The 13,341-nt window shown below is 45.0% G+C and overlaps 1 pseudogene; it reads left to right on the top strand.

The window, feature by feature from the left end:
- On the top strand, positions 1-4,715 carry LOC112890106 (annotated as a pseudogene).
- The last annotated feature ends 8,626 nt before the right edge of the window (positions 4,716-13,341 follow it).

Raw genomic sequence — 13,341 nt, 5'->3', positions numbered from 1 at the left:
GCTGGTCATGGTGGGGTCTAGGGAGCACCGTTCCCTTTTGCGTCACTTTGTGGGGGCATTGACTTCACCCGGTCTTCTCCCTTTGCCAAATTCGTTTTCTCTGCTTTCTCTTGTTCACACATTGCACGGTTCTTCAGTGGCTGAGCTTCTTGGAGTCCTTACAAGTGTGCTCGCCAGTCCGAGCAGCCATCTGTCTCTGTGTATGCGATCTTAAATTTGCATCCTCAGCTACGAATTGATCATATCATATAGCTGCTGGGGGACTTTGTCCGTGTAACTTTTTGATGGGCGGTGCAATGTCTTCCCCGTCGGTATGTCCTCCTTTTCCTTCCTGCGTGTTTTACTTAATTTGATTTGTAAACCTGGATGTAGCTTAGCATTGCCAATAGCCTACAGTTTCCGGTTAACATCTTTCATGATTGTGATATGTACAGTAAAAATTCTAAATTTTTTTCTTACAATATGCTATTAGAGAACTATTGTGGTATACATACACAGTAGAACTTCTAAAGATTTTGGCAATATGATCTTTTTTTTTGACACAACCCCAGTACGGATTCTAATTATGGACTGGGCCTCACTTGTACTAATCTCACTCTTTTATTTCTTAGCTACTGAAGCATACACAATAATTCATTGCTACTGTTTACTTTCTTTATGTTGGTGAGAGTGACTTCACTCTTCACCAAGTTTTCTCTTCCTCCCTGCACCCATTCTTTTACATTGTTCTTCTTCCAGAAATCAGAAAAATCCTTGAGTAATCTGTGACTCTCAATCTTCCAGATATCTTCTCACATCCAAAGAGCTGTTTCATGCAGCTACAAATGCAAGAGTAGAGGGTGGCTGAGACTTGCAGTATCAGTTGTGGAACTACCATATGGCTACTGCTGCACAAACAGAGCACGCCGTTGCTCCAACTGGCACCACAACTACTCCAGGAGCAAGCAGTGATGAGATTGAAGCCAGCAACGCCCATGGAAACAACAATAATCAGAATTCCATGGTCAGTGGCCTTGGTGATGGTAGTGGCAAGGGGCAGGATTCCATGGATGATTCATCCCGGAGGTTTTTGTTAGTTGATAGCATCGATGATGATTTTGTTTTCTTGTGGAAACTGCAGAAGTATTTTGTACTGCTTGGAATCCTAGCTGTTGGTATGACATACAATTCTGGATTAACACCACCTGGGGGATTTTGGAATAAAAACAAGGATGGCTATAAAGCTGGTGACCCTGTCCTTCATGTTGAGTTCTCTCAACGGTATGAGGTATTCTTCTACTGCAATGCAACAGCCTTTGCTGCATCTCTTGTCTTAATAATCTTGCTTCTAAGCAAGAATGTGACCAGGCAGAAGTTATGGCTTCGTTCAATGCAATTTACAATGCTAGTGGACCTATTCAGTCTGATGGGGGCCTATGCTTCTGGGAGCTGCAGGGCTCTTAAGTCATCCATCTACACATGGGTCCTAGTCATTATTGTTTTTGCATATGTTTTGATTCATATCCTAGTATCCACAAGGTTTGTTCCAGAAACATTCAAAACAACGGTGAAGGAGATGGTAAATCGAACTCTATCCAAGTTGGGTATATATGATGTGGAAACAAGTAGTCATGGAGAGAAAAGAAACCTTGAGGAGGCTCGGAAGTTTATTCTGATGCTTGTAACTTTTGCTGCCAGTGTCACATACCAAGCAGGGTTGAGTCCACCAGGTGGCTTTTGGGCTGAAAATGATCATATCTCAGAGCAGCGTCCAGCTACTCCTGTTCTTCGCAGTCACTACCTACACCGTTATAATATCTTTGTTAGTTGCAATTCAACCTCCTTTGTGGCATCTTTGGTTACAATTATATTGCTTCTGAGTCCAGAACTGAGCAGGCATGGAATAAGGACCAAAGCAGTGCTTGTTTGTGTGGTGGCTGACCTGTTATGCCTAATTGGTGCCTATGCTGCTGGATGCTGTAGGGATGTAGCAACATCATTCTTTGTCATCTTTATTATAGTCATAGTTTTGATCTGCATTGGGTTTTTAGCTGGGATATTTGTTTACAAACCTGTAGCAGACTTGCTAGAGAAGATCAAAGCACAAATTATGCAGTGCATGGGTGTACTAGTTCGAGCACTCTCACTGAAATCTAGGAGTAACAGATCAATCAATTCAAAGCGAGAGAGTTCTCTTGGAAGTCATCAGAAAGAATCAATCCATGCATCTGTTGCACCAGCAGAAGACAGTGCATGTGAACCAGGACTCCAGACTGCAGTCAATCAGCAAGTTTCAAATGCCACAGAAGTGGAATCCAGTGGGGAGCATCCACCTGAAGACAATCAGAAGACAGAAAATACAGAGTCACTCTCCAACTCTCAGAATCCATCAGACAGTAGTTCACAATCAACAAACACCAAGTATCTTATGTCCAATCTGGAGTGTGAACTAACCGACTCCAAGCTAGGTGCAAACACGACACAGTCTCTGTCCAGCCCAGAACATCCATCATTCAGCTGTCAGCAAAGGGATGGTATGTTTGCAGACAGCCAGCTAGTTTCAGGTATGGAGCAATCTTCAACTGATAACATCAGGACTATTGATATGCCAGAAGAGGGCTCATCTGAACCAAATGTGTTAGCTGGTGACTCCATTGAGGATGGAATGCCTTCTTTGCCTACGGAAGTCAGTGACACTGTGGAATCTGCAGAAGAACACAATTTGATTAGACATAATAACCGTGACATTGAAAATGGTGGCATTGATAACAATGCAGAACATGAGAATGTCTGTATAGACTGCTATCAAGAATCGCGTGAACTAAATTATTCTCGCAATTCAATTGAAGAGCATCTGGAGAAGACCCGCACATATTTGCTACTCCTTGCCATTCTTGCAATATCACTGACATACCAATCAGGTCTGAACCCACCAGGTGGCTTCTGGTCAAGAAGTGAGAATAATCATTCTGCTGGTGATCGCATCCTTGAGGACAGTGACCATCCACGCTTCATTGCTTTCTTCTATCTCAATGCAGTTGCATTTGTGGCATCTATTGTGATCATCCTTATGCTCCTGAACAAGAGTATGAGCAAGAAGGTTACAAAACACCGTGTCTTGCATATAGTTATGATAGTTGACTTACTTTCCCTAACCGGTGCCTTTGTCATGGGAAGCAGCAGGGATGCAAAGAAGTCTATTTCCATATCAGTGTTACTGTGTCTTGTTCTTGCTTATGTTGCTCTGCATGTTCTGATAGCAATTCATGTAATCCCTCCAGAGTGCAAAAGGCAGCTTTCAGATAAACTAAAGAACTTCTCTTGTGGAAATGTGTGGTCAGCTTTGCCTCAGTTATGCCACAAGCAGACAGGGAAGCAAACTAGTCCAAAGGAATTGGAACGCAGACGTATTCTACTACTGACACTTGCTATTCTAGCTGCAACTGTCACATACCAAGCTGGCATCAACCCTCCAGGTGGTGTATGGTCTGATGACAAAGATGTCAGTGGCACACCAGGAAACCCAGTCCTTCAGGACAACCATCGAAGGAGATATGATCTGTTCTACTACTCAAATTCAATCTCATTTGTGTCATCTGTTGCTATCACAATATTACTTGTGAATAAGGAATCCTGTGAGCATGGAATCAAATCTTACGCACTGCGAGTGTGTTTGGTGGTGGGTTTACTTGGCCTCTTGATTGCATATGCCGCAGGAAGCTGCAGGAATAGAAAGCAATCCATCTTTGTCATCGTCATTGCCGTGGCTGTTCTCATATCCCTTGTGATTCAAGTCCTGCTATCTTCCATGTATGAAACGCTAAGAAGACCATTGGCTAAACTTATGGAACGTCTGCAGAAACTTGTGGAATATCTCCAGAACTGGGTTTTTGGAACCGAGACGGTTAGACGAGAAATTACTTCCGAGTCACCGGAAACTAAAGATTGTGATGAACAAAAAGCAAGAAAGAGGCATAAGTATCTCATGCTTTGCCACTTTATTAGCAGCCTCAATCACATACCAAGCTGGTCTGAACCCGCCTGGTGGCTTCTGGTCCGACGACGACATCCATTTTGCCGGCGATCCACTTCTCCTTGATATTAACCACCTACGCTACAAGACATTCTTCTGCTTCAATGCTATCTCCTTCATGGCATCTATTGTTGTGATAATGCTTCTGCTGAGTAAATCTATTAGGAAGAAAGTTGTCCCACTTAAGGTATTGCTCTTGATTATGATACTGGACCTGCTATCTCTCATGACAGCTTTTGCTGCAGGAAGCTGCCGGAAACTAAGTACCTCAGTCTATGTCTTTGTACTAGTAGCTGGTGTAGTGATATATCTTGTGGTTCTTATTGTTTTGTCAAGGGCTATTAAAAAATATCTGAGAAAGTGGAAGATAAGTGGGATTTTCTGCTCGAGATATATTAGATGTGTTTCAAGCACAAACACAACAAGGGTACAAAGAGAGCAAGTTTGAAGAAACCATCCCTGCTGTTATTAAGTCAGTATATCTTCTTTTTCTGAGCGCGGTGCAGAAAAGCCTCACCACTCTTTATGTGTTCAAATTTACTTGCAGGATGGTGGTGTTCTATGTTACTATACAGTCGTTTACGAAAGTCGAATTTGGACTAAACCATGTTAATATTTTTGTAAGTGTCATGTAATCCGCTGGATACTTCATGAAAGTGTTATCACCATAATTTGACTGGGCCAAGGGATGGGCCGAGAGCAACATGAGCTGAAGGAAATCATCGTAATAGTCTGCAAATCGGCTGCTGAGCGAACGTGTCGAGGGCTAGGATGGCCGTATATCTAAAGATAGTTTAAATATAGTAAGTTAGAGATTGTACCGTAATCAGATAGGATTAGTTAGAAAAGATTAAGTCTCCGGACTATAAATATGTATCGTGAGATCCAATAAAAGAAGAATCAATCATCCACAACAAACTCTCGGCGCATCGCCACCCCTTTCCAAGGGCTTTCTCCAGCTAATTGACATGCTGCTCCGATCATGTCCTGCATGGTCGGAGCAGCATAGCGTTTATCTGTTTATCCTTGTGTTATTCGTACTGAAGCGTTTTTGATGGCGAGTAGCACTAGTTATCTTAAGCGATTATGATGCTGCAATAATTCTGAACAGTAAATCTATGCTTTGCTTGCTGCTTGTAATCATTTAGCTGTCCTTATGTTCGATTTCGGGCGCAGGGGCAGCGCTTTGCTCTGTTTTTGCTTAGTAGATCTAATCTGTTATGGTAATTCTTTGTGTTACAAAGAATTGGTTTAATATCCGTATGATTAGGCCCTTCAAACGGGTTAAATATTCCGGCTGCATGTTTGGTGCCTTATGATAACCTGACGAGGGATTGTTCCGGGAATCGACTTGTTAGTTGGTTTTTAGGCCTCTTTTGGGTTAGCATACTGTTATCTTTCATGTTCGTTAGGCTTAACCACGCGTAGGATGTTCCAGTTGTACGGTGAAAGCTTTCACCATCGCAGATTGAATTAGCTTGGTAATTACAGAGCATGTTTCTATCCTTTCTATCGGATTTGTGCAAACATTCATATGTCTAGTAGATCCGATCTGTTAAACATGGCAATCGGCTTCTTCTAGCCGATTCTGATAAGTACCCGAAGGTCCAACCTGGTATGAAGACAGGTCCGACCTAGTACAGTGACTCCGTCGGCTTCTTTGGCTGATCTTGGGAGTCATTGTAAGAGCCGATCACGGCTCGGACTAACGTTTAACATGTCTGTGCATGCAGGAAGATAGCTGACAAACGACTTCTACACCTTCCTGATCAGGTATAGGTCAGGTGGCACGCCTAGCACTTCACCAAGCCAGTGCGTGTGTCGGACTCTTGGGCCGTTGACCGAGGGACTGGGGCCCACCAGCAGTCCCGGAAGCCTCCCGGCTCCTCGTGTTGCCTGTCGCTGCTCGCCGGTGGGTTTTGACCGACAACACATTCTGGCACGCCCGATGAGACCACATCGACTACTTCATCGACTTCACTGATTACATCGACTACTGCATCGACTACATCGACTACTTTAATGACTACTTCGACTACATCGACTGCAATCGGCTACATCATCTTGTTTGGCTTCATCGACTTCCATTGTCAAGATGCCGAATGAGAACCCGATTACTTATGAAGAGTTGTCTGAAGAGCAGAAGCAAAGGTATAATGAAATAAAAAATGCTTTTGAAGCCGATCTCATCGGCTCGTTTGAAAGAACTCGACACCACGGCATCAGATGGAAGGGGTTTTCATCTGAGGGTGCATTAGATGAAGTGGATCTGTCTACTCCTACGGAAGAACGTACGCGAGCTCTTCGCCAGGAAGTCAACTACATGGTGGCTCACTCATTGCATCGACATTCTGAGAGTCTGGTGAACACCCTTGAGCGCGTTGCGCTGCGCGTGGTGCAGGAAATCATGAAACACCAGTACTCTCCAACAGGACCTGCTTTAGGGAGTCACAGGGGGGAGTTGCCTTCTCAAGCCAGGCCACCAGTGCCTTATGCATTTGCTGCCCCAGAGCAACAGAATTCTCCAGCATATGTCATATACAAGGTGGGAGGTGACACTGCTGATCACCAATTCTTCAGCGAACCCCCCAAGGAGGTGCCGCACGGATATGTTTGTGCGTATATACCAGATGGTGGTCACCCGGCGCAACCTACGCAGAGAGCAACTGGAGGAACATCTGTAGTCGATGCCGACAAACAGGCATGGCTGGCTACTTATGCGACGAGGCCGAGTCATGAAGGTACGCACTCGGCCCCAGGAATTCATTCTGTAGATCAGATTAGTACCATTTTGAGAGATCAATTTGGCATTCTCCCAAGAAGGCGAGCGATCGGCTACACCAAGCCGTATCCAAGTGACTACGACTTGATTTCTCTGCTGCCCAAGTATCGGCTACCTGAGTTCACTAAATTCAGCGGAGCATAAGGATCCAGCTCCATAGAACACATAAGCCGATATCTAGCGCAGTTGGGAATGATTTCGGTATTAGATCCGTTGCGAGTAAGGTTCTTCTCGCAGTCTCTCACAGGGCCGGCTTTTGGATGGTACACATCATTGGGTCCTAACTCTATCCGCACTTGGAAGCAGCTAGAGGAGCAGTTCCATATACAATATCATTCAGAAGCTGCAGAAGCTGGGATTGTTGATTTGGCACAGGTCCGCCAGAAATGAGGAGAAACAGTGGCGGAGTACATTCAGCATTTCAGAGAAGTCAAGAATCGATGCTACTCGATTCGAATTTCAGAGAAAAAAGCTGTTGAATTGGCAATCTTGGGATTGGTAAAACCAGTCAGGGATTTGGTTTTCCAGCTGGAGTTCAACTCTTTGGCACATCTGGTACAAAAGATGACAATATACGAGCAACGCCATCCAGAGTTGTACCAAGACAAGTTCAAGCGTCAAGTGGTAATGGTTGATGCTGAAGACTCTGAAGACTCTGAGGATGACCCGGAGATTGCAGTTGTGGAGTGGGCACGGGGGGCAAAGCCTGTGCCCTGCAAGTGGGTGAAACAACAGGGCCCTCTAAAAGGTTTTGATTTTGATGTAAGTAAAGTCGAGCAGATATTCGACTTACTCCTGAAAGAGAAGCAATTGAAGTTCCCTGAAGGTTTCAAGATCCCAACAGCCCAGGAGCTTCAGGGGAGATTATACTGCAAGTGGCATAATTCTTTCACCCACAGTACCGGCGACTGCAAAAAACTCCGGCGACAGATACAATCGGCCATTGAGCAAGGCCGATTAATCTTGGGGCAGTATGCCATGAAGGTTGATACCCAGCCGTTTCCAAATGTAAATATGGTAGAAGGGTATGACCGATCAACGTGTCGGCAGCTTGATTTTACGCTTGGTATTAACATGGCAGGACAGACGTCATGACAACATTCAAGGAGGCAAGAGGCCGATTCCCGCAATCGGCCCAAAAAGAAGAAAGAGGCTATATCACCGAAGAATAGGTCAGGCATGTCAGGAATCAACGGCCGATTTCTTCTCATCTCCTGAGAAAATACCAGTATCAGTATCAACAGCGTCTCCAATACGAGACTGAAGAAGAAGAATATGAGCGACGCACTGGGAAACGCCTCAGAAGGCGAGAGGATACACGGGATCATTGGCATTGCCCGTTCTTCATATTCTGCTGGGATTCTGGTATGAAAAGACTATCTACCCTTGAAGATTGCCCAGAATGCAATTCTCAGAAACAAGATACGAGAAGCACCTCAGTTTTTCAGTGCTTGGGACCAGGGCAATCTCGCCGTGAACAAGACAAGTCGACATATACGGTGGGAAATTCAGAAGATGAGGAGGACAAGTATCACCGGCCACGCTGGTGTCCTGATGGGCTCAACCGGTCCCAGAAGCGAAGGGTGCAGCGGCTGCGCAGCTTGGAAGAAGCCGAGGCCCAGTACTTGGAAACATTAAGGAAGGCGCGGCCAGATTTGGCAGAAAAGGTCCACAATCTTCGAAAAGTAGAGAGTTCTTCCAAGAAGGTATGGCGGCCCAAGAAGTCGAAAACCGATGAGAACACATCGGCTAATGCACACATGGTGTTTGTTCTCCCTGCAGAGTTCCATGTACCAGGCCGTGAAGAAGTACCAGTGGCTCAGCTTGACTTGGGGCCACGACCAGTTATATTCGAGAAGCCCCGAGAAAAGAATTATAGGCACCTGAAAGCTTTATATCTAAAAGGATACATCAACGGCCAACCTGTCAGCAGGATGTTAGTCGATATGGGAGCAGCGGTCAATATAATGCCGTATTCAGTGCTGTGCAAGTTGGGGCATTCTGTTGGGGACTTAATCAAAACCAACATCACGCTAAGTGATTTCAACGGACAAACATCAGAGGCGCAAGGAGTCCTCAGTGTGGATCTGACGGTGGGAGGTAAAACTGTCCCTACGTCGTTTTTTGTGGTCAACAGCAAGGGCTCGTACACCGTTCTACTTGGGAGAGATTGGATTCATGCCAATTGCTGTATTCCTTCTACAATGCACCAATGTCTAATTCAATGGGATGGAGATGAAGTAGAAGTAGTCCACGCGGACGATTCTGCCGAAGTTTCACATGTTGCCATGAGTGTCTAGGACGCAGAGGATCAGGAACCAATCTCAGGGATCAGCTTGGAGGGCTGAGACCGTGTGGAGGCTATAAAAAACGGGGTGAGGCTAGTCTTATCCACTGGCCTTATAGAGTAGATGGGGTGCCAAAGCCAGTTTGCACCAAAGAAATAGGAGAGGCCGATCCCCGCGATCGGCCCCAAAAAATAGAACTCGAGTTGTTTTTGTCATCCATGCTACATTATTATTCAGTTCACAAAGAGGCCCACTCGAGCAGCTGGCCATGTGTTGATTGTAAAGAAGCACAAGTTAATGAAAAGAACAAGTCGGCCGATCCCTGCGATCGGCCAAATACTTTTACATCATATTCATTGTTTATTTATAGTATCGACTTGATGGATGACGGAAAACTAGGATATGGATTTACATCTGCTGACGAGCTGGAAGAAGTCGACATTGGTCCTGGGGATAAGCCACGGCCAACAGTTATCAGTAAGAAGTTAAATCTAGAGTTAAGAGAGACGATGATATTATTGCTAAAAGAATATGCAGATTATTTTGCCTGGGACTATACAGAGATGCCTGGGTTGGACAGAAGTATTGTTGAGCATCGGCTCCCTCTCAAGCCAGGATTTCGGCCGTTCCAGCAACGAGCGCGGCAAATGAAGGCCGAAATCCTGGAAGAAGTCAAGAAAGAAGTCGAAATGATGATAGAAGTAGGCTTCATCAGGACTTGCAGGTATGCTGAATGAATTTCCATTGTTGTACCTGTACAGAAGAAGGATGGCCGGTGGAGAGTCTGTGTAGACCTTAGAGATCTCAACAGAGCGACACCAAAAGATGAGTACCCGATGCCGGTTGCGGAAACGTTGATTAATGCGGCCGCTGGTCATAAGATGTTGAGTTTCATGGATGGCAATGCTGGTTATAACCAGATTTTTATGTCTCCAGAAGATATTCATAAGACCGCATTCAGAGTACCAGGTGCAGTGGGGTTATTCGAGTACGTGGTCATGACTTTTGGGCTCAAAAATGCCGGTGCTACATATCAACAGGCCATGAACTACATGTTTCATGATTTAATCGGCAAGCTGGTGAAAATCTATATTGATGATGTGGTGGTGAAATCTGCATCAGCTGAGGGGCATTTAGGAGATCTACGGCGAGTTTTGGAACGAACTAGGAAGTTCAGGCTTAGAATGAATCCTAAGAAGTGTGCATTTGGTGTATCGGCCGGTCAGTTCCTGGGTTTTCTGGTTCACGAACGGGGAATTGAGATCAGCCTAAAAAGTCAAGAAGCTGTAAAATCAATGGTGCCACCTACTACGAAGAAGGAGCTCCAACAACTCATTGGTAAGATAAACTTTGTTAGGAGATTCATTTCCAATCTGTCAGGAAGAATCGAGCCATTCATGGAGTTGTTAAAAGTTAAAGCAAATGACGAGTTCCGCTGGGGGGCAGAGCAACAACAGGCGTTCGACGAAATCAAAGAATACTTATCCAAACCGCCTATGTTAGTCCCACCCTAGCACGGTAAGCCATTCTATGTTTACGTGTCAGTAGGTGCCACTTCCATTGCTTCAGTCATCATACAAGTGCAGGATGGCAAGGAAAGAGTTATTTTTTATCTCAGCAGGAGGATGCTAGATGCAGAGACAAGGTATCCTGAAATTGAAAAATTATGCCTTTGTCTATTCTTTACCTATACAAAGCTCCATCATATCCTGCTTTCTGCCGAGACAATTGTCATCTGCAAATCAGATGTTATCAAGCATGTGCTGTCGGCCCCGGTGTTGAAAGGCCGACTCGGTAAATGGATGTTCGCTCTATCGGAATTTGATATCCGGTACCAGCCTGCGAAAGCAGTCAAAGGGCAGGCGCTGGCTGACCTCGTTGCTGAAAGAACCAGCTCAGACATAGCGGCGCTTTCCATCCATGCATGGGCAATGTATTTTGATGGGTCGGTCTGTGGAGATGGTTCTGGCATAGGTATCTTGCTCGTATCGCCTCGGGGGGCAGCATATTCCTTTTCAATCAGATTGCCAACACCTTGCACCAATAATCTAGCCGAGTATGAAGCGGTGCACAGAGGTATGGAGTTACTTCTCGAAGCTGGAGCAGAAGCAGTAGAAGTTTTTGGGGACTCCAAACTGGTTATCTCTCAGCTCACGGAGACATACCGATGTGAGAGCGAGTTGTTGTTTCCCTTGTGGAGACAATGTCAGGAGCTAATGGCCCAGTTCAGATATATAAACTTCTACTGGATACTAAGGGTGCAAAATTCTGAGGCCAATGATCTTGCCCAGATGGCTTCCGGTTACAAGGACACGGCGGATGAAGCTTGTTTTCCAATAAACCTGCATGATCAGGGGGATTGGAGAGCTGATATCTTCAATTATTTGAAGGATCCGGCTCGGGGGGCACCTAAGAAGATATGTTACAGAGCTATGAAGTACGTCCTGATAGGGGACGACTTGTTCTACAGGACGCTGGAACGGCTATTACTTAAGTGCTTGGGACCGATTGAATCCAATCGGCTTTTACATGAAGTCCATGAAGATACGTGTGGTACTCATCAATCAGCTCACAAGATGAAATGGTTGATCAGGCACTCGGGATATTATTGGCCTGATGTGCTGGAAGATTGCTTCAAGTATTATAAGGGATGCCAGGCCTGTCAGAGGTTTGGAAAAATACAAATAGTACCAGCATCAGCAATGAATCATATCATTAAACCTTGGCCATTCAAGGGCTGGGGTATGGACATGATCGGTAAGATTAATCCTCCATCAAGTAAAGGCCACCAGTTTATCTTGGCCATCACAGATTATTTCACCAAATGGGTAGAGGCTGTGCCTATGAAGTCGGTAACATCAAGGGACGTCATCAATTTCGTCAGAGAACATGTTATTCATAGGTTTGGAATCTCTCAGACCATTACAAAAGATAGAGGGTCGGTGTTTATATCTGATGAATTCAAAAAGTTCGCTGCCGACATGGGGATTAAATTAATCAGGTCATCTCCATATTATGCTCAAGCAAATGGACAAGCCGAAGCGTCCAATCAAAGCTTGATCAAGTTAATCAAGAGGAAGATTGATGAATATCCACGGCGTTGGCATGAGGTATTGTCAGAAGCGTTATGGGCTTATCGTGTTTCATGCCATGGGGCAACAAGAACTTCACCATATCATCTGGTATATGGGCAGGAGGCCGTATTGCCATGGGAAATTACGGCCGGTTCAAGACGAATAGAGTTTCAGAATGAGCTGACTGCTGAAGAATATGCAGCGCTAATGAGCGACAATGTGGAAGACATTACAGAACTCAGGCTTTGGTCGTTGGAAAAGATCAAGGAAAATAAGACCAAGGTAGCCCGCGCGTACAACAAGAAAGTTAAACCGAAGGAATTCCAAGTTGGGGATTTAGTATGGGAAGCGGTGTTACCATTGGGGACTAAGGATGCGGCGTATGGTAAATGGTCTCCAAATTGGCATGGGCCTTATAGAGTTGATCAAGTTTTGCCAGGGAATGCATACATGCTTGAAGAATTAGATTGCGTTAGATTTCCAGTGGCTGTCAATGGTCAACATCTCAAGAAGTATTTCCCGAGCATGTGGGAGGATGAGTGATGAAGCCGATGTAATGCATCAGGCTATGGACTAGTATAATTAGGGTATTTGCTAGGATATAATCGAGTACTTTGCAGTACATCGAGTTGATCTAATCGGGTACCTTGTAGGCTGCAGGACAGCATCTGTCGGGTACTTTGGAAGCCGGTGCAATGCATCAGGCTGCAAGGTGGAACGAGATGAGCAAGTCAGATCTGTGGAGAAAAAGTAGCGCCGGTCCATACACAGAATTGAAGGTTGAACAGCCAGTGTTAAACCATCGACTTTAGAAGGAGTACTTGGGCCTTGCCAATTCTGGGTCTTGATAAAAGCAGAGAGGATGATTGCAAGAGTCCCTTGATCTTAAAAGAATAGGTTCGACTTCTTCGTGGGGTTTTCCTGGTACTCATATTGTTTGACCCGATTGAGGAATGGGATCCAACAATAAGCAAAGAAGTCGACTGCAGAGTACTCAACAAGCAAAGAAGTCGACTGCAGAGTACTCTTGTTATTGGCAAGATCATTTGAAAGGTACTCGAGTTCTTGGGATTTTTCGACACGGAATAAAAGAAAAGGCTTGAGATTGGATCAGATAATTCAAGGGAAAGGGCCGATGCGATGCCATCGGACTTTAATATTAAATGTCAGACATTGGCTTGCTGA

The sequence above is a fragment of the Panicum hallii genome, chromosome 4 (assembly GCF_002211085.1).
Source record: "Panicum hallii strain FIL2 chromosome 4, PHallii_v3.1, whole genome shotgun sequence".
NCBI lineage: Eukaryota > Viridiplantae > Streptophyta > Magnoliopsida > Poales > Poaceae > Panicum > Panicum hallii.
The sequence above is the reverse complement of the archived record's forward strand: the minus strand, read 5'-3'. Positions and strand labels throughout refer to the sequence as shown.